At 38.0% G+C, this 21467-nt stretch overlaps 1 protein-coding gene and 1 non-coding gene across 3 annotated transcripts in view; one reads left to right on the forward strand and one right to left on the reverse strand.

The window, feature by feature from the left end:
* The window catches only part of Camk4 (calcium/calmodulin dependent protein kinase IV), a 203472-nt gene that overhangs the window by 66052 nt on the left and 115953 nt on the right, over positions 1-21467 (forward strand). The gene's annotated exons all lie outside the window — the stretch shown is intronic.
* On the reverse strand, positions 2262-2365 carry LOC127235196 (U6 spliceosomal RNA). Its single transcript, XR_007835684.1, has one exon. It is a non-coding gene; the product is annotated as a U6 spliceosomal RNA (small nuclear RNA).

Raw genomic sequence — 21467 nt, forward strand, 5'->3', positions numbered from 1 at the left:
TTTTAAAGAATACCTACTCTTCTCTCAGAGATACTGGTGATATAGGCATCCATTTTAGGTGACTCATAACCACCTGTAACTCAAGTTCTAGGGGATCCAGTATCTTCTGTTCTAGACTGCATACGATGGACATAACCTCATGCAGGCATACACATATACATAAAACAAATGAATGAAACTGTAAAAACCAAAACCTCAAAGTTGGGAGGGAGTTGTAATGGACGGGCTTGGAGGAGGATTGATAGTGAAGACTAGGGTTTAGGTGTGATGGTGATACATGGTGTACATGTATATACTTTTCAAAGAATAAATAAAAAGTGTTATTAGAAAAAGATTAAGTGAAAGTGGATATTTCTCACAAAATGCTGTTGACAATAATGGCTAGTATGGAAAATAAAATAATTTTAACTACAATGCTAAAAAATAGTCTCCTTAACCATTTAGTGAGATTTGTATATGTGCATGGTTTGTTTTAGTCAGTTTCTCTAGGTAAACATTGCCCAAACCAACATCGGACAATTTCCTCCCCAATTGAGAATCATCAGAGAAGAAGAGGTTAACAGATTTTAAGTCAAAGAGGTAGGTGATAAAAATGCAATTGTGTTTGGGATACAAACAGGACAGTTGCTGGTATGAAGTCACATCAGTTGTGACAGCGTGCAAGTGACCTACACAAACTTGAGTCAGAAAAGATGGAAGGAGCAGGTGGCCACAGAATCCAGCTGAGGAGCAAGCTCTTGGCAGTTGATGACTGGGAGAGTATTTTCTTCAAGATTGGTGACCCCTGAGTGGCTTCTCATGCTCTGTCCCATGGTCTGACACCCATGCATATGCTGGTACTGCCAACTGAACAAACAAACAAACCACTGTGATGTTGGGATGGAATAGTGGTGGTGGAGACAGGGAAGGAATTAGAGGAGAGCATAGCATGGGGAGTAGACATGATCAGTTCACCCTCTAAACATGTACAGAATTCTCAAACAGTAGAAGAGAAAGAAGTGTTAAAAATACATGTCCTTCATACTTGATAGCCTTTTCTTTTTCCTGCATGTGTACCATAGCTAATGGTTGCCCAAAATCAACATAAAATGATTTTCATTTTCTTCTTAAGACAAAGGGAGATGTTTCCCTACTGTTTGGCTGTAAAATATATTGTCACTAAAAAGTCATAAGCATGGAGATGGAGTTAAAATGCTTCACATCAGCAAACATCTGTGCAAAAGAAGCTGGCATTACATAGTTACTTGATCACTATTTTGTTAATTATAAAGATATATAAAGATAATATATATATAAAGATATGTTATGGAAAATAAGAAAAATAAAATAACCTTATCCAACAGCCTAAATATATATATAATTACAAGTGATTCCAGATGCTGATTCTCCTCCCACCCCTGGCCCAGTTCACTTCTGCAATTTTGTATTTCAGTTAATTTTTTAATATCTAGATTTCTTACACACATGGCCACAAAACTGTATGCCAAGATTTTATTTAAATTCTTCTTTTATGAATAAGATTCTACTGTTTGTGCAATTTTTGTATTTCTTTTTCCTTCAACAATGTGCTTTCTGAGCTCTACCCTTGTGTTTTCCTGGGTTTCAAACATATTTAATTCATCAGCATTATTATATTCACTTAGAAACAACTATTGTTAATTTAATTGATGAGTTTATTAAAGGAGCCCTTTCTAACTCGTTTTAGTTGTAGATTATTTTTTATCACATTTGCTCTGTATATATGGGATGGAAAACATAAGAACTGTTAGCTAAGATATGTCTAATAACCTCATGGTTAAATTATGCTTGAGTCACTGCTTGATTGACTTGCTAATTCTTGCTTTTTATCTTGAGTGTCATTCAGTGAGCTGTCAAGAGTGTTGATGGGCATTCTTTAAAGAATACTCCAGCAGTTAGTTCTTCCAGGCTTCTGACCTGTCCTCTCTACTCATGTTCTTGCTCTCACCTGCTTGTGGGCCCAGAGGTGTGGGTAACAGTTTTCAGTTCGCTTTTCCAGTTTGTGCCTGCTCCTCCAGCAGTCCTCCTATGATGTGCTGAATGCTGCATTGCAGGGCTGGAGTTGTTCAAGTGTGCCATCAGGAGCAACAATCAGTTTGTTGTAGTTGTCAGTTTTTAGGCAGGAGTTTGCTCTGAGCTGGAACTCCCTATCTAGTAAAGGCGGCCACTGAGCTCATGGTAATACTCTTGCCTCAGCCTCTTGAGCACTGGGATGCCATATGTGAGCTATGCATGTAACATTTTAAAAAATGGAATTTTTGGTGAATTTGTATGTCATCTTTGCTCAGGGTCCATGGCAGTCTCTGCATTGTCTCAATTTCAGTATGTGTGCTGTAGAAGCAAGTACATCTGTGACATTCTTAATGGTGACAGGATCAAGTCTGTTGTCTAGGCAACTGCAACTGTATGACAGTATTCATTTATGAAAAAAAATTTTATGTAATTCATATAGATCAAACTAGGAAAAATCTTGGAATTGGTGAAATATAGTTTGTTACTTCATTTCAATTGATAAATTATTCTCTATAACACTGTAGTAATCAAGTCCTATGTGTAGATTTAGATTGTTTCATTTTTTTTCAAATTTCACTGTGAAATTTTTATATGTAAATTGTGTCATACTGTTTACAAATAAGTATTTGTAAGTAGGTATAAACTTTAATATGTAATTGAAACAAATCAATAAACTAATAGCAATACAGCTATTAAGTGAAAATTACAGTCTCTCCTGCTTTAAACATGTTATTTTCATAATAAACTATTTAAATGGCATGCTTTGTGTTTCACCTATAACCCTATTACACTAGAATCTTAAGACCTACGTTATTGACTGGTAGCAACAAATATTTTGTATTTGACTTTGTCATGCTTTTCACATATATAAAAGTGGTTTTAGTCAAATACACATCAGTGAATATGTTAAATCAGAATACATTTTGTGGCTTCTCTGGCATTGGAAGACACTCTACCCAGTAATATGAGGATTATAACAATGGGCCATAAGAAAAAAGAGCCATGCAGACCCTCCATCATCCCTCTGGCTCATCCTCTTTCCCTGTGCCAAACTTGTCATTTCAGGTTTGACTTCTTAGCCTGAAGGCCAAGTGTGTACTTTGAACAAGGCACAGCCATAAGCCTTGTCTGTATGTGAGCTAAGGCCCCTCACACATCACTTCCTGGTCAAACTCCCTACTCTACACCATGAGGTAAGATGTGGAGATTTAAAGGCTAGCAATGAGTCAAAAAGTATCCCAAGGATGTTATTTCCTTAATTTGCAAGTTAAACCTATTTGTGTTTTCCTAGGATTTTTGATAGTTAACAATTATGTAGGCAGATTTTCAGCTTTTTTCTTCTTTTTCTGATTTTTTCTTTAACTGTGAGAAAGTGATCATCACCCCAAAATGACAAACTTTCTCACAAAATTATACATGGAACCTAATTATCAATAGAAGATAGTATTATATCTTATACTACACAGTCTGCAAATATTGATGATTTCTTTTCTTTTTTTAATTCTCCACATGATACAAGTGGAATGTTGGCCACTGGAATAAAAATCACATATTATTCTTTTGGCCAAAACATAAAAGTGAAATTGAATTGAAACAACAGCAACAAAACCCCCACTTTTTTGTGTTTTCTTTTCTTTTTGCTTTTTGTTTGTTTCATTGTATTTTCCAAGACAGGGTTTTCTGTGTAGTTCTGGCTATCCTGGAACTCACTCTGTAAACCAGACTGGCCTTGAACTATCAGACATCTGCCTGCCTCTTCCTCCTGAGGGCTTAGATTAAAGACATGCACCACCATCATCCATCCAAAAACTATTTAAACAGATTGTAGTAGAACAAAAGGAAAAAAAAAATCCCACTTCATACTGGAGGAAACATGCCACCAAATAGTTTGTATTTGATTTGAGAGGTGAAATGCATGCACGCACGCACACACACACACACACACACACACACACACACACACACACATGTTTCGAGTAAGGTTTGTCCTGCCAGCCTGGACCCCCTGCGGCGTCAGCCCCAATTAACACACAGAGACTCTGTATTAGATATAACACTGTTGGCCAGTCACTTGTTTCTCTGCCTTAAATATTAACTCATTTCTATTAATCTAAGTACTTCCACATGGTCTTACCTGAGAGAGGGGAAGGTGATTCTGCTCTCTCCAGTCTCTACATGCTGACTCCTCCCTACTACTTCCTCTAATCCTCCTTGTCTCCTAGTCCTGCCTATATTGCTTTCCTATTGGCCAACAGTACTTTATTCATTAACCGGTATGAGAAACATATTTACAGAATGACATCTCCCATCACACACACACACACACACACATACACACTTAGGGTGTCCTGGTCTCTGCATGCATTAGGTATGTTGCTCTATTTCTGATATGCTCATGTGATTCAGAAGTTGCCAGAATTATCTAATGGAAATTGGTATGCCATGGCATTTTAGCAACTTTATTGCTCAACAACATAATGTATCATATGCTATTAACAAGATGATACCTATTAACTTTTCTGAATTTACTCCATAAACACGCTTAAAAGCATTGCCAAAATTGAGTTTTCTGTGAATACTGAAGCCACACACTGTGCTGTGAGACTAGCTGCATTCAAAATGTGTGTGTGTGTGTGTGTGTGTGTAGATAATTCTTCTTTCCCCTTCAATTTCTGACTTACTGCATCTTACTTAGTGCTAGCTCCCCCCTTTTCCTTTTTTTTTTTTTTTTTCCATTTACCTGCTATGTGTGTTGTAAAATAATTCATCAAGAGGTATTTGGAGAATCACAAGTAATTCAGTCCTGTGATTTTCTTGTTTAAATGATGATTAATAGATGGGGCACATGAATCTTTTCTTAAGTGTATTCACAGAACATTTATTCCTTTAGGTTTTTCTTGCTGTCAAGTACCTGGGTTCTATAGAGACTGCCGACTTCTGCACTTCCCTTTCCTCCTCTGAGAAATGTTAAGTGTCTAATTGGAAAAAGTTTGAGCACTCCTTTGAGTGGGCCATGGAAAGAGATGGACCAACCAGATGAGTTGAGATGGAAATGTGAAATTGAACCATGCAATTAGAATAGTGGATAGTCCATAGACATCATCAACAGTAGAACTTCGGTTAATTTTTCAATAGAAAACACCTTTCACATTGTGTTTTGCATGAGGTTCTGAGTCCTTAGATTGGACTTACTTGGTTTTGAAAGTTAATGTATTATTGGTAACGGAAAGACTTTTTTAAATACAAGGAAATAGTTACATTTCAAATATACTTATAAAAGTGACAATAAAAAGTTTCATTGACTTTTATTGCAAAAGCCTTATAGATGTAGAAAATTATATAAAATATAATCTGCCTCTCCAGTAAAATTCTGTAAGTAAAACCACCACCCAAGATAAGAAATGGGAAATGAGAGGTGCCCAGAAGCACTGGCAGGCTCTCTGCTAATCAAATGCCTTTCTTTTATTGTAATCAACTTCCTTGCTATGCTTTGCTTCATGTTTTTGCTGAGCATACAGTCTTAAATAACATAGTTTAGTTCTGCCTGTTTTGAATTTCATATAAATTAAATTATACAGTGTATAATATTTTGGTCTGTTTCTTTCACTCAAATTAAGTTTTTTGAGATTTATTTGCTTTTGGAGGCTCTTTTGTAGCTGTTTGCTTTTATTACTGTGTGATATTACCTTGTAAAAGGAGACCTTGATTTATCTCCCACTTTGCTGATGGACATTTGGGCTGTGTCCGGATTGCTTTGTTGTTAGATTTTAGGTTTGGATGTTTTTCAGGGTCTCACTGTATAGGTCAGGATGACCTCAAATTCAAAGTCCCTTTACCTAAGCCTTCTGAGTGCTGGGATTATGAGCATGTACCACCAACTCTGGCTTGTTTCCAGGTTTGGTCTTATACAGATAAAGATCTTCTAAAGACCTGGTTTTGTAACTAGGAATATATGTGCAAAAGTTTCTCATGAAAGTGAGATTGATGTTCAAAAGGGATGCACATTTTAACATTGTTAGATAATGTAGTTCTTTCTTTTCTATTTATGCCCCCACCAGGAGGGTATGAAAGTTTTCACTGTTCTGGCAATTGTTTTTGTATTTGTGGGTGGGGGTGGTGTTGAAGTCAGAAGTTTATGTTGGGTTACCTTTTTTACTCCTTGCTGGGTGTTACCCTCTTTGACAGGGTTTCTCACTGAACCCAAACCTTGGTGTTTCAGCTAGACTGTTTGGCTAGCCGGCTCCCTGGATTCATCTCTCTCTGACCCCCAGTGCTGGGTTTGCAGACACCAGCTGTTTGTGTTGGATCTGAACCTTTGCAGTAAGGACTTTACCTACTGAGCTGTCTCCAGTAGCTCACATTAAGGGTCCTTTGTATTTGTTTTTGTGGTATTGGAGTCTGAGCCTAGAACTTGGTGCAGCTAGGCAAGTGGTTCACTGATGAGTTATATTCCACATCTCCAAACCAGTGTATTTTGGAGCTTTTCCTGGTATATTTAACATAAATACTAAAATTTAAAAATTTCTGGTTACCAACAGTTACATGCCATTCCATGCATGTTTACCCATGTAGATTCTTCTTTTCATGGAGTCTAATCAGGTCTGTTGCCTATTTTTCTGTTGTAGTGTGTATTTTTGTGTTGGTTTGTGAAAGTGGTTTCTGTATTACAGTTACAACCTTTCTTTGCCTTCTTTCCCTTTACAGCAGAACATGGATGGGCAAGAGTACTCTCATGCTATTGCTTTATTAGGGGCTGAAATTCCTGCAGAAAAAGCAGAGCAGGAGACACCCTGCTTAAATGACACAGTTCTGAGCAGGTGGCACTAGGCTTCACACATTTTTCAGAGGAAGAGAATTGTTATACAAGAGCAATGACCTGCCTGTCTCTCAAGACCTCACTGAAGGAGACCAGGGAAACACTTGCTAGCAGCTGCCTGCTGTTAACTACCCCACACTTCCTGGCTGTGTATACATATGTGAGTACTGGGTGGGACCTTGTGGTCTGATAGCAACAGAGAACAAAGCTTTTACTCTGAAAGAAGACACCATGGGTCACCCCAAATTCCTGCTCCTCCATAGTTACTGTATATCTGAAACTAGTTCCTTGGAATGTCACCCCTGCTCTAGCACAAAGGTCTCTTCTGGCACCTATGAAAGCTAAAATCATGTTTCTCTGAGGTTTATGGAAAAGCAAATACATAAAAACACGAGGAATATGTGTGCAGATTTGAGTTCTGTCATGAAATTTGGGTGCATATAGTCCAAATGTCATTTAAATTAAGAAAATGCCACTTGGCTCCTTATGCTGCCCCAGTAAATTCTATGGAAAGACTCTCAAAAATCATGTTCCTGTGATTATGTATAAATAAAATTAAAGCTTTCATGTGAATAAGACAGAAACTTCGAAAGAATCTCTCATCTCTATGTCACAGATAGAGAGAGGCATTGGGTTTAATTATTGAGAGGAAGGTATGTTTATTATTTGTTCAATAATTAATGACAGTTTGCCAATTCTCACTGAACAGTGTGACCTCCAGTTTGATTTGCTGCTCTCTGATTCCATGATTTTTCCCCAAATATTTAATAGGCACCATCACATTTGTGATGGGAAGATATACGATGAATACTATATTAAAGTGTGAGACTAGCAATAGGAAGAGAAATAGCCACTTATTTGTCCCCTGATAGTCTTGGTTCTTTTTTGGTACACAAAAATATACTGCATCAATTTACGTAATGTTAACCAATGCAGGGCAGTTTGTTTTTATTCATCCTAATATCTTCACAGCTCTTCTAAGTACTGTATTTTCTAAAGTTTCTCTTAAGACAATAATTTGCCAATAGTTTTAAACTGTATGTAAAACTATGCTTTCTTAGAATATCTTTCCCTTATCTCTATTGAATTGTTTTTCATTTGTCACTCTTGAAAGTCTATTTTATAAGGATAGTGTGTAAATGTTAGTTTTTGTGTTAGTGTTTTGTGCTTAAGACAGAAAATGTGAAGGCTAAATGGACATTCTTTTTTTAATTTGTAACACACTACACTAAAATCTGTAGTCTGCAGGGGAATTTAGAAGATGTGTGTGTTTGCAGTGGGTTGGTGTCTATCAACAGTAATTGCATAGCCTCGGTCATGCTGTCACTGGGTCAGGACACCGAGTCAGTCTGACAAAGACACTAAGGACACTCACAGTTATGTCCATGATGTCACCCTCAAATGTTACAGTATACCTGAAGCACACTGGCCTTCAGTAACCCCTGAAGCACTATCATGACTTAATTCCCAATTTCCATTAAAGTTTATGCTTTCAAACTGAACAGTAGCCACAGATTATTAACAAATAAAATACTGTTACATAAGCGTGTGTGTGTGTGTGTGTGTGTGTGTGTGTGTGTGTGTGTGTAGTAGGAAGTGTAGTAAAAACATGTCTTTAGTGTTGCAGAAAAGAGCATTACTTTAAATGTTTGGACCTGAGGATGCAGCTCAGTGCAGGATGAAGTTGAGTGGTGGTGGGGGGATGCACCTCAGTGGGGGGGATGCACCTCAGTGGGGGGCATGCTGCTCAGGGAAGGGTGCACCTCAGTGGGGGGATGCAGCTCAGGGGAGGATGCAGCTCAGTGCAGGGTGCAGCTCAGTGCAGGGTGCAGCTCAGTGGCAGGGCACTTGTCTCTAGGTTCAATCTGCAGTCAGTACTGTGGAGAAAAGAAAACAAAGGGAACACTGAAAACCCTCCTTGGGCTGAAGATTTAGCTCAGTAAGAAAGCATTTACCAGCAAGTTTCAGGGTCCCATACCCAGCACCAGTCATGTAAGCCCTCCCCTATCCACCACACTCACTCTTTGTCTTAATAGTATAATATGGAAGTGTTAAGTCCATGCTTAGCTTTAGATCATTGTAAATTTAATTCTTAATATACATTTGAAATACCCTTAAAAAAAGCCTTCCTCAAGGCATGCCTTACCTCCCATTTATTTTTCTCTTTTATTGAAAATACCTTCTTTTCTCATATTTTATTGCATAGATTATTTTCTCATTCTTATACTGAATCTCCTCCCAGTTCCTCCCCACTTCCCCTCCCATCTGGATCCACTCTCTGTCTCTCATTAGAAAAAAGCAGGCTTCTAAAAGATGACAGCAAAACATACCAAAATAAAATATAATAAGATAAAACAAAAGCCACCACTTTGAAATCACTTCCTTCCCATCCATGAAATATCTTTTAAAGTATTTTTTATGTAACTTAATACTTGACTGTGGCATTCCACCTCTCTTAAAAGTGGTATTAAAGCCCTGTGCCAAAGCCTATTGGTGTCCAGATTTGTCCTCTATCTAGGGTTGTTCCTAACACAGGGTGCATTCATCTTAATATTGTGAAACATCACAGTATATATACCTTAAATAATGATGAAGATGATTCAGTCACTACTAAGTCATGGACAATGTATGAAACTTACGTTTTGTATTTTAAACATAAATGTTTAAAATCTGGTTGTGGAAGTTCTGGATAGGAGCACAAATTTGGAGAGGTGAAGCACATGGTTAGAATTAGAGTTTTTGAATTATCTTTTGAGTCCTGAATCTGTCATAAAATTGATTATTATGTAGTTGGTTATAGTGACTTTTGTCAAGGAAGGATTGCTTCATTTTATTAATAGCAGCAGTGGTAGATGGTAGTAGGTCTACATAGTTTTTCTGTTTGGGCAGGTGTAATTGATACATTCTTTTAGAAAACTTACTTGTAAAAAAGAAAAATATGTAATTCACAGAACAGCCCTCCCTCTGGAAACTGACAGCTCTCTGGCAGCATGCCAGCATCCCACCTCCACTCCTGGGGTTTGGCAAATATCAGTGTGTTTATTGGCTGTGTGGGTGAGAGAAGCATCTGGCAGCTAGACGCAAGCTTCCTCTTCCAAAAGCCAGACTTCCCTTCAGGAAGTATTTGGAAATTTAGAAGCCTAAGGAAGACAGCTCCATCATAATCACTGTGACATTCTACTCCTCAGAAAGAACTGACAAGAAAGTTTCCATTGATGATGGATAGCATTACTTAGGGCGTCCTAACCAAGGATATGTGGCTCATAAAATCATTTAAAATACTCTCTCTCTCCCTCCCTCCCTCCATTTCATGTGTGTGTGTGTGTGTGTGTGTGTGTGTGTGTGTGTGTGTGTGTGCGTGCGTGCGTGCGTGTGTGTTTGTCCATGCTTGCATGTCATGGTGTTCATGTGGAGATCAGATGACAACATGCAGGAGTCTATTCTCGCTTTTCACCATTCAGGTCTCATGGATCAAACTCAGGTCATCAGACTTGAAGTCACGTGCATTTATCTTTGAAGCCTACATTCTGGTCTCTTCCAAATCTTTTTAAAGGGGCAGATAACTAACTCTAACCTTTGCAATTGGTTACTCTTATTTCCATTTGTTTAAATATGTATTTACTTTCTGTGATTGACTTAATCAAATTAGTATCTTTTACAAAAGATAATTTGTCAAATATATATATACATACACACACATATATATACATTCATATATATTAACTGTAAATTAATATAATTAAGTAGATAACTCATAGAGAGAAGTTGGGCTAGGGTAAAATGTTATAAGCCCCTAATGAATGGCAGTTTCAAAAAAAAAAATAAAAAAATGGAACACTGTCCCTGGATGTTAGCTCAGTTGCTCTGTTGGATGATGAGCCCAGTGCCTGCAGGGTGAGGAATTACCAATTCAGGAACAGCAATTTTAGATTTGTGCAAAAATGCCGACCAGCTTAAATCTTGTTCTGTTCTGAATCTTTGCATTTTAGATGTAGGTGTGGCATGAACTGAGAAAAGGGTATTAGTTAGTGAAACTGGTATTAATGAAAAGCTGTATGAGGTTATAAAAGAGTGGATTCCAATTCTCATAATTATTTGAGGTTGAATATAAATCCTTCATTTGTTTGCTTCTACTGACAGCATATCCAGTTTACTCTTAATGCATTAAAAATACATTAAAAACAAGATTCATATTTTAAAAATGCCATTGTAAAATTCTAGCAGTGCTTAAGATTAAATCTAGAATTTTAAAATCAACTGTGAACAGTAAGGTGTTCTCTTTTCCAGAAATAGTCAGTGCTTGTGTGGATACCATGTAATTAATTTCAGTACTTGATTGTGTAGGCAACTTAACTTATTTATGCTTTCTCACATTTCCTGGAGCAGTGTGGCATTCCAAAAACAACCTAAAATGTGAGAAAATAGCTCAATGTACTGTATCAAGCCCACATGAAATATGTTTTAACTCCCTTAAAAATACATTTATGGCTCCCTGTGACTTTCTAAGCCATGTTAGAGCTTGAGGGAAAAGGACAAGTCAGATCCATTGGATCCATTTTTAGTTAAAATTGTATTTATTTAGCATGGATGATATTCATTGAATGGCATTTGTTTAAATATTAATAATCTTGTCTATTAATTGTTTGTTGTCCTTTTAAATTTTTTACCAAATTCAAGGCCTTTATATCCTCCAACCAGGGATTTGCCAAAGGATTTTGGTAAACATACCTTTGAAGTGTTAGCACATTTTTTCATGGTGTGTATATAGAAATCTGGATGTTATACCCTACCACACAGTGTCCTACTGGAATAGACCCTTATGCCTTTGGATTAGTCCTTCTCAGTGTTATGAGCCCATTGGGTCAAATCTGAGGCTTCCCATATGTAGTATTAGTGACCATTTAAGAAATGGTGTTTTCCATTACAATTTGACACACCGGCCTTTCATACTTTAGCATCTCTGTACCTAGGTGATGCTTCATAGTCTATGGCATCTTCTAATTGTACTTGGAAGTGTCTTCTTTGTAGTGTGTTTTTGAATGGGTGTTTCAGCAGTTTCTGTGGCATAGCCTTATTATTTAATTCTGATTTAGGATTTTTTTTAATGCTGAGAATGCATTATTGTTTGGCAATGGTGTATTTTTCAGTGGGCATTAATTTTTTAACTTCATTATTGTTTATTTAAAAATATATATTCTTCTAAATAAACAGGTATTACAAATATGCATATCAAATCTGAGCATGTATGAAGTCATGATTAAAAAACATTTACAATAAAAGCAGTTCTGTTGAAGTAAACAATATATTTAATTTAGACTACTTTGAGTGATCCTATTTGCAGAGCATGATAGCTAGCTAGCTCAGTTTTGATCTTGCCCTCCCCAGAAAGAGAACTAAACTACCTCACTTTCTGGATCTGTACTTTTTCCCACTCACAGATTCTGATTGGGCAGGTAGAGTATCCTTCACAGAAGCAGACTGGGGACAGGTGTCTAGAGGTCACATTGCACCTGCATAGACTTCACCTGAGTTTTGCTCAACAGCTTAAAAATCACCCAAATGGTTGTCAAGATAGACCCAAGGAACATGCTACCCAAGAGAAATCTAAAGGATGAAGCAAGAGTGAAAATGGGAAGATGAACTTCACAGTGAGTGCAAAAGATGTCTGCCATCAAGTAGAATCGGTGAGAGAACTAGGTAGCAGAATGTAGAGAACAGAGATCCAGATGGGCCCTGCCTTGACACGGCTCCCATCTTCTACGCTTGGGATGGTGTTGTGGAAAGGAGCTGTAAAAACCAACTTCCTCATAAAAGTGTATGAGACAAATTGGCTATGTGTATTTATGTCTGTGTTGGGGGCAGTATGGTGGCAGTGGTTATCTGTTCTTTCAAGAGAGAACAGTAGTGGAGTTGACTGTGTAAACAGGATCCAAGCCATCACCTCCACAATAGTTCAGAGAAAATGTAGCTCCGTGACTTGTGGCTATGATTCAGTTTGTGTAGCCCCTGTGAAATTGTCTACCAGTGGTACTGACATGGGACAAAGGAAGCCACAGGCTCGAATAGTGATTACAGGGAGAAAGAAAACAGGGCAGAAAGCAATATGATGCTATAACAAAGCACACGGCCTGGCTCAGACAAAAGATGTATTTGGAGGTTGTTTGAGAAGACATCCTGCTGCTAGTCCTGCTTAGGGAATACCAGGGTTCAATTCACTGTGCAAAGAGAGAGTCACTTAGGGGAAATCATACTTTGAATTTTGGCCTGTATGTGGGCAAGTTAAATGATGTACAATACAGCCAGACATGGCTCCTAGTCAGCCACACCAACCCAAGGGGAAACTGATTTCTCCACTGCATACGGCATTACAGAACTGTAGCATTCTCAAGTAAAGTGCAGTAAATGTAGTTTGACTTACAAAAAAAAAATCAATTTATGATGATTTTATTACAGGACTTCTCAACCTGTGGGCCATGACCCTTTTTGGGGTTGAGTGACCCTTTTACAGCGGTTGTTTAAAACTATCGGAAAACACACATTTATGTTATGATTCCTAACAGTTTCAAAATTACAGTAGCAACAAAAATGATTTTACAGTCACCACAACATGAGGAAGGGTATTAAAGGGTCAGCAGCATTGGGAAGGGTGAAAAGCACTGCTGTATTGGAGTACAACACCATCAGAAGTCCGGAAGGAGCCGATGTCTCAGGTATAATGTATTTCATACAGTCCATGAAGAAGACAGATTGCAGAAGTTAAAAGACTTGGAGTGCAGACTTTAGGATAATTTTTAAAGACAGGTTCTCACTGTGTATCTCACCTGGTTGACCTGCAATTCACTGTGTAGACTAAGTTAACCTAGAATTTACAGAGATTTACCTGCCTCCACCTCTTGAATATTTGGTTTGAAGGGATTGTATGACCACACCCAGTTAGAAATAGCATTTTCTTTAAGTATGGAAAATTAAATACTTTGCAAAAATTTGCTTTGGAAATAACTGTCCATTTACTTGATATGCATTGCTTAAGGGCCAATGAGTGTAAATAATTGTTAGGGAAAGCCTTGTGCTGAGGCTGTGAATGCACAAGAAGACTGCTGCTGGGGGTGGGTAAAACTGGAATTGCGTGCTTGCTGGGAAACCATGAAGAAGTGGGATGTTGAATGGTGTCTTGGTTTCCCTTCTGATTGCTGTAATAAAATACTCTGACAGAAGATGCTAATGGAAATAAAGGTCTATTTCAGCCAAGTTCCAGGTCTGTTATGACAGGGGGGGTCACATGGCTGAATGTCCAGTGAGCTGGTCAAATTATATCCACAATCAGAGCCAAAGAACACATGCTCAACATTTCCTCTGTTCTGAGCAGTTCAGGATCCCTTGCCAAGGGTATGGTTCTGCCCACAGTTAAGATGGTTCTTCTTATCTGTGCATTCCCTGCTTTCCAGTCATTTTCATAAGTTATGACATCTAACAGCCTAGAAGATGAGAAGGAAGAGGATGAGATGAGATGAAGCATGAAGCAGTGAAGTTAACCATAGATCAATTGCATTCTACTGAAGTTCACCATAGCTGTAGCATCCATAGACCAATTACATGCTAACATCTGAATCATGAGGCTGCTTTGATCACATAATAGAATTACAACCACTTATAAACAGAAATGTGAAAAAGGAAAAGCACATTTGCAGTCTTTGCAGGTAAGGATGCTTGTAGTCCCCTTCTGACTGATCTGCCTCTTTTTGTCTTGGTGTAGGAGTTACAGTTAGGGAACAACACCCAGTGGTATATATCCTGTTTTAGTACAGTGAAGTTATTGATGAGAAGTATATATAATTTTTGTATTGATAGTCTTTTGGGCCAGGTTCTCTTCTGAAAGGAAAATATGCCTTATTTTTCTCGATTTTTTTTTTTTTTTGTGATGCTAAGGATTAAACCCAGGTTTCCTGAATGCCACTCAAGCACTTGATCACTGAGCTTTGCCTCTATCCCCTCATTTCTGCTTAAAAATACTTCAGAGTCTATTTCTTGTCTATTGATACTATAGGGATGTATATATGTAGTAGATAAAGAGCTGAAAAATAACATAATTGACTTTTAAAATTAATTTATTTTTGACTGATATTCAAAACCAAAAATTGTACTCATTGTGCTGGATAGTTTTATGTCATCTGAAAGGAGAGAACTTCAATTAAGAAAATGCCTCCTTCAGATCAGGTTGCAGACAAGCCTGTAAGGCATTTCTTAAATAGTGAATGGTTGGAGAGAGACCAACCCATTGTTGGAAGGGCTACCCTTGGGCTGGTGGTCCTGGGTTCTATAAGAAAGCAGGCTGAACAAGTCAGTAAGCAGCTCCCTTCCATGGCCTCTGTGTCAGCTCTTGCCTCCAGTTTCCTGCCCTGTTTGAGTTCCTATCACAACTTCTTTCAATGATGGACAGTGATATGGAAGTGTAAGCCAAATAAACTCTTCCTCCCCAAGTTGCTTTTCGGTCATAGCATTTCAACACAATAATAGAAGCCCTAACTAAGACACACATTAAAGGACAGATATATAATATTTCAATACATATGTACTTTACATAAGGGTTAAACTTATATACTCAAATGTTGAAAGCTCATATATGATGGTTTTGCTTTCATTTTGTCCAGGTTTTAAAACTTTCAGTTCTCTGTTGGTATCTGAAGTCATAGTAGCACAGCAGAACTTCCTGCTCCTCCCTCACTGTGACTCTGAGGCAGTTGGTCATCCTCCCCCATCTCACCTCACTCTCCCATTCTACGTCCAATGTGTGTGGTGTGTGGGGTCAACTCTTTTAGGTTACATGAGTGATAGTGTTCTGAATTCTCAGAACGTGTGTGGTTTGTTTCATCTTACATGATATACTCTTGTTCCTTCCACTTCTTGCAAATGACAGGATTTCATTTATTCTATTGTTGAAATGTGTGTGTGTGTGTGTGTGTGTGTGTGTGTGTGTGTGTGTGTGTGTGTGTACTACATTTTCTTTATACACGAGTTTACAGACACTTAGGTTGTTTCTCTTTACTGCCTACTGTGAATAGTGGTATAGTGATTATGTGAGAGAAGTCTACATGACACAATATTCTCTTTTCCTTTGAAATATACTGAGTAACTAGATTGCTAAACCATATAAAAATTTTATGTTTTTTTTTTGAGAAACCTCTATGCTGATTTCCATAATGCCCTATACTAATTTATTTTTCTACCAGTAGTATGCAGATTTTTCTCTTTGTCATACAGCCTGTCAGCATTGTTATTGTTAGTCATTTGATAATAACAGTTCTTATTGCAATAAGATGTTAGCCTGTTTTGTATTTCCTTTATCTTTGGTAATGCTTAGAAATTTTTATGCTCCTATTGGTCATTGAATATATTTCTTTAAATGAGCTGTCTATTTAAGTCTATTGCTAATAATTTAAATTAGATTGCTTGGGTTTTATGATGAGGCTTTAGAATATTTTATGATCTGGAGTTAAATTCCTTAGATGTGTAGTTTGTGCATATGACTCTCCCCACCCCATTCTGTATGTTTCTCTTTATTCAGTTGACAGATTTTTTTTGTTTTGTTTTATTTCATTTTAGAAAATGCCATTGGTATTTTGACAGGAATTTCATTGAATCTTCAAATCACCCTAAGTGCTGTGGAGAATTTAAGAATATTGATAATTTCAAGCCATGAACACTAGATGTTTTTCCCCTTTCTTGTGCAAATTCTCTTTAACTTCTTTTATCAGTAATTTACAATTTTCATTATAGATGAATGTTACACCTTTTAGTCACTTTGATTGGGTTGTTTTCTTGATTTTTTTTCCCATGTAATCCACTATACTACTGGTGTAGTAATATATTGTTTATGATATAAAAAAGCTTGCCTGGAGATCAGAATGCAAAGCTAGTCACTGCATTAGAATCTGGGCAGTGATGGACACATCTTTAATCCCAGGACTGGAGACATAGGTAGATGGATCTCTATGAGTTCAAGGACACCCTGGGCTACACGAGAGTGGATCAGTTTAGAAGAGAAACAGAGCTCATACCTTTAATCCCAGCACTAGAGAACGTATAAGGACCTCAGAGGAGTCTTAGGAGCAGTTTGAGATTTGGTGAGGAGCAGTGCAGTCTGGAGATGCAATCTGAGGTTCAGTGGATCATCCCTTTGGTCTGAGCATTGGAGGAGATGAGAATTCTCAAGTTGCTGGCCACTTCGCTTTTCTGATCTTCACTTGCAATCTGACTTGGTATACTGGACAAGCTCCAGGCCCATGGGAGACCTTTCCTTAAAGTAAAAGGATGGCACCTGAAAACTAACATCTGAGCTCGTCCCTGGTCTCCACACACGTGTACCTGCACACACAAATGTAGTCCTCACAAGATATGTGGGTCTAGAGAGGATAAAATAATCAGGTAAATTAAAACGTCCCAATCCAAAGAAGACTTTTTCATCCCAGCAAAGTAACTTCCTTGTTTTCTCCTCTCCACCACTCTATTGAGATCCTTATTCAATACGAACTCTGAAATTTACCTAGGCATAAATTTGGTTCCAGATTAATCTTTTAGAATTGGGCTGAAGTATAATCAATTGTTTCTTCCTACTCATACTGTTACTTATTCTTGCCACAATTCACTTGTGAAAATATTAGGTTTAGCTGGTTTTTATGTAATGTGAGTGATGGCTCTTTGTTTAACTAAGGAACATTTATTCTGAAAAGAATTTAACATGATTACTGAATTGATACTGGAATTGAGCTTGCTTACTGAAGGGTAAATGTTCTTCCATTGTGAAAGCCTGGAATCTTTAAACACTGAGCTTTACACTTAAAGGAAACATAAAGAATGTATTATTTGCAGATCATCCTCTCTCAGGGTTCATCTTGCTGTGTGGCTGTTAATTAAACATCTTTAGACACTACCCAAAATTCTTAGGACCCCAATTACCTAATAAACCTGTCAAAACTACTCACACCTTAACATCCTTGTTAATGAAGATATATATGCACCAAGATTTAGAAAATCTAAATATATAATACTTATAAGATATGAAATGGTAAGAATTACAGAACAATGTTTTGCTTTAGAAAAGACTTGTAATTCGTTTTAAAACACAGTTTTTTGTTTGTTTGCTTTTTACTATGCTTATTGCTTATTACTAAATTACAAATTGTTTTTATGGAACACAAAATTTTTGATACAACTTAAAATGGGGAGTAGTTTTCTTTGTAAATCAATCCACAATGAAAAGCAAAGCATTTCTAGATTGAGTATAGGATTATTTACGAAATGGGAAATGATGGCTTTTTATCTGGGCTTTAGCTGTAGAAATTGAATTTACTGGGCATGCTCCTCTGTAGCATAAAATCCCATTATTTATGTGAAAGACAAAGGAAGATCAAATACCTACTAATTTAAAAACAGCATTTGTTTAATTATGGGTGAAAATATAATTGAGATATAACTTGCCTTCCAATTGCACATAAGGTTTGTCTGTATGTGATTATGTTGCTTTAATTTCATTGTTTGGGTAGTTCTTGCCTTTTATGAAACCTTGTGAGCATCCGTGTCCTGACACTCATGAAGATCACGGGTCAGCCTCAGGCATTGGTTCTTGTGTTTACTTCTCTGACTCAGTCTCTTTCAGTCCTGGCTTGTGAATTTCCTGGAATTCTCTTGCCTCTATCTTTCTGTAAGAGCATGGTGAACACAGACATGCTGTGTCGGGTGTTACATTGTTCTGGGAGGTCCTAACTCAGTTCTTCACAACTGCATTTGTTCTACTCACTAAGCCATCTTCTCAACTCCTAATTGGCCAATATTTTTTTAATACTATTACCATTATGTGGTACGTTTTTCCTGCTTGCTGTGATCTGTGCTAGAGTTGAATAAGGCACAGTCCTTCAGGGTAAGGCTCTTAGAGTCTTGTGAGTTCAGACAAATGAAAGAACTCAAGAGAGTGACACATTGCTACAGGCTCTGGCAGCTGCTGGTCCAGGGATTCCTGAGGATATAGAAGTGAACTATTTCAGGGTTCTGTAAATAGTGAATGTTCTGTTGCCAAGGATTACCCATACCAAATCAAATGCCACAAGAATGTCATTGTACTTCTGCCTGCACTGAGGATTGCAGGGGAGAAGATCTCTGATCTGAGTCTGAGGTGGTGGAGTAAATGGGAAGAGAAGGCAAGATGATAAAATACATCTGTGGGAGTAGACCTCCACAGTAGCAGATTCCCCAGAGGCTGGCTGCTACTGCTGGGCAAAATAGGTGTTCATCTGCTGCATTTAGTCAATTCCCGCAGTCTGACTGAAGCTGAAATCCAGAACCTAGAAATTAGAGTAGGTTTTGCACTGAGCCTAGTTCAGAACCATTCTCTGCCTGTTACCTTGTAGCAATTGCTTTTCCTCGGGTCGTCAGGGGCATTGGTGTTTCTTCAGTTCAACTTGCTCTTGAAGACTTCTGTGTTCTAGGTCTTGGCTGCAGGAAGTTGTCCTCTATCTCCACTCTACTTCCACATCTTACAATGCAGGATCCAGCCTACTTTGCTCACTTAAAACCCAAGTAAATGTGGGTTGACTATTGGATCCAAGGCTTGAAATGTATTCCATCTCCAACACCAGCAGTTTTCTGGGTGTCGTTTGTACATAGAAGCTGGCATTGGTGACAGGACATAGGCTGGGCTGATACTTTGACTTTCAAGGAGATATTCATGTGACCTCACATATGTTTAGGAATATTCTGAAAATTTCCCAGGTTAAAGACAGTGAGTAGAGGGCAAGGATCTGTCCTTTGTGTCTTGACCTTTTAACATTTGGAAAGCTTAGTGATGTCCATTTTTCAATGAAGTATTTTTTATGTATTATGCATACATTTAATTAAGCTGACAAGATATTTAGCTTCATTGTTCTCGATGTACAATTGAGTTGGCCATGCTCTTCAGGCTAACATCGTTATACCACAAGCTATACAATCTTTCTTTCTTTTTTCTTCCTTCCTTCCTTCCTTCCTTCCTTCCTTTCTTTCTTTCTTTCCTAGTTTGTTTCTTTCACCACCCCATCATCATAGCTACCCTCACTCAACATTCATTCTAATGTATTTGGTGATTTCTGTGGAAATAAGCATATCATTATAAAGTGTTGAGGTGAAGCTGGAGAGTAGTCATTGTCCTGCATGTACAGAGTCATGGGCTGGATCCCATGTGTAAGTAGTTTTAATAAACATAAATGACTATATGTGATAACAAGGGACTTGTTCTTAACACTTAAAATTGTTGCTGGCAACAATAGAAAATAGCTACAAGCCAATTTATTTATAGATGTCATACTAGGAAATTTGGATACATATGTTGGCAGTAGAGCAGCAATTCTCAGCTTATGGGTCGAGACCCCTTTTGGGGGTTGAATGACCCTTTCATGGAGGTCACCTCAGAAAACACAGAGATTTACATTACTATCCATAAGAGTAGCAAAATTACAGTTATGAAATAACAACAGAAATAATTTTAAGGTGGGGTTCACCATAACATGAGGAAGTGTATTAAAGGATTGCAGCATTAGGAGGGTTGAGAACCACTGCTATAGATGATCATGGAATGGTTTTTAGGAAAGGGTAACAAAGTCAGCTTTGAGGGTCAAGCTTACCTTGACAGCACAGTGGAAGAGACTTGGAGCCATGTCCATGTGTAACACTAGGCTTCATGCTTAGCACATAGGGGTTCTGCAGCAATGATAGCTAGTGTTATTTTTTCCTCCTTAGTTAAATCATTGTTTTAGCAAATATATCATGCAACGTTAAGATTAAGACTATTCTGAACTGGTCCTCTGAAGAATTCCAGCGAACTGTGAAATGTGCATTGGTCTTTTTGAGCACTAGTTTAACTGTGTGATATAAACAATGCTGCTTTTGTAGACCACGGACCATGTATTTGAGTTCATTTGGAGTGCTTTGTCTTCTGTGCTGTTAGCATGCTGAGCCCCCATTGTGTTCCTATTAAGAGTTGGGCTTCCTTCTCACAGAATGTGACAAACCTCAACACTTCCATTCTAAGGAAGCCAGCATAATGAACCCGAATCTAAACTGGGGGTTTACGTATATACAGAATTTTGTCAATCTGATGTCTTAACCTTCCTATCGTGAGAGCATTGGTGGATGGTGTGTAAACCTTCAAACCTCTTTCTCCTCACCTTCCCCCTTTTTTAAACTGCAAAGAGATGTATCATCAGTTTGTATAAGTTATAATTATACAACAGAAAAGACCAACAGAAAAGAGTTTAGTTTTTTCTTCCCCCCTCAGATTTTCTAAAACTGGCTGGTGGCGGGGGCTGCCTGTTGCCATGTGGCAGTCACCACCTGCATAGCTGATGTCCCTGGATAGGACTTGCAGAGAGGGTGCTGGTTAGCACAGGATAAGCTGGCCTTGCTCCTCTGTGGATTCTGTTAGACGAGTTATAGATCTTTGTACAGAAAAACTGTAAAAGGTGGTGTAGTAATGAATCTATTACTCTGCTTGGAAGGAAAAGGAGGCTCAGGGGAGGGTGCAGAGTCAACACTAGTAGCCCGAGGCAGTGTGTGGCATACTGTGTTGTACAGGGACTCTCCAAGCAGCACACTC

Source organism: Phodopus roborovskii, unplaced genomic scaffold (assembly GCF_943737965.1).
Source record: "Phodopus roborovskii unplaced genomic scaffold, PHOROB, whole genome shotgun sequence".
Lineage (NCBI taxonomy): Eukaryota > Metazoa > Chordata > Mammalia > Rodentia > Cricetidae > Phodopus > Phodopus roborovskii.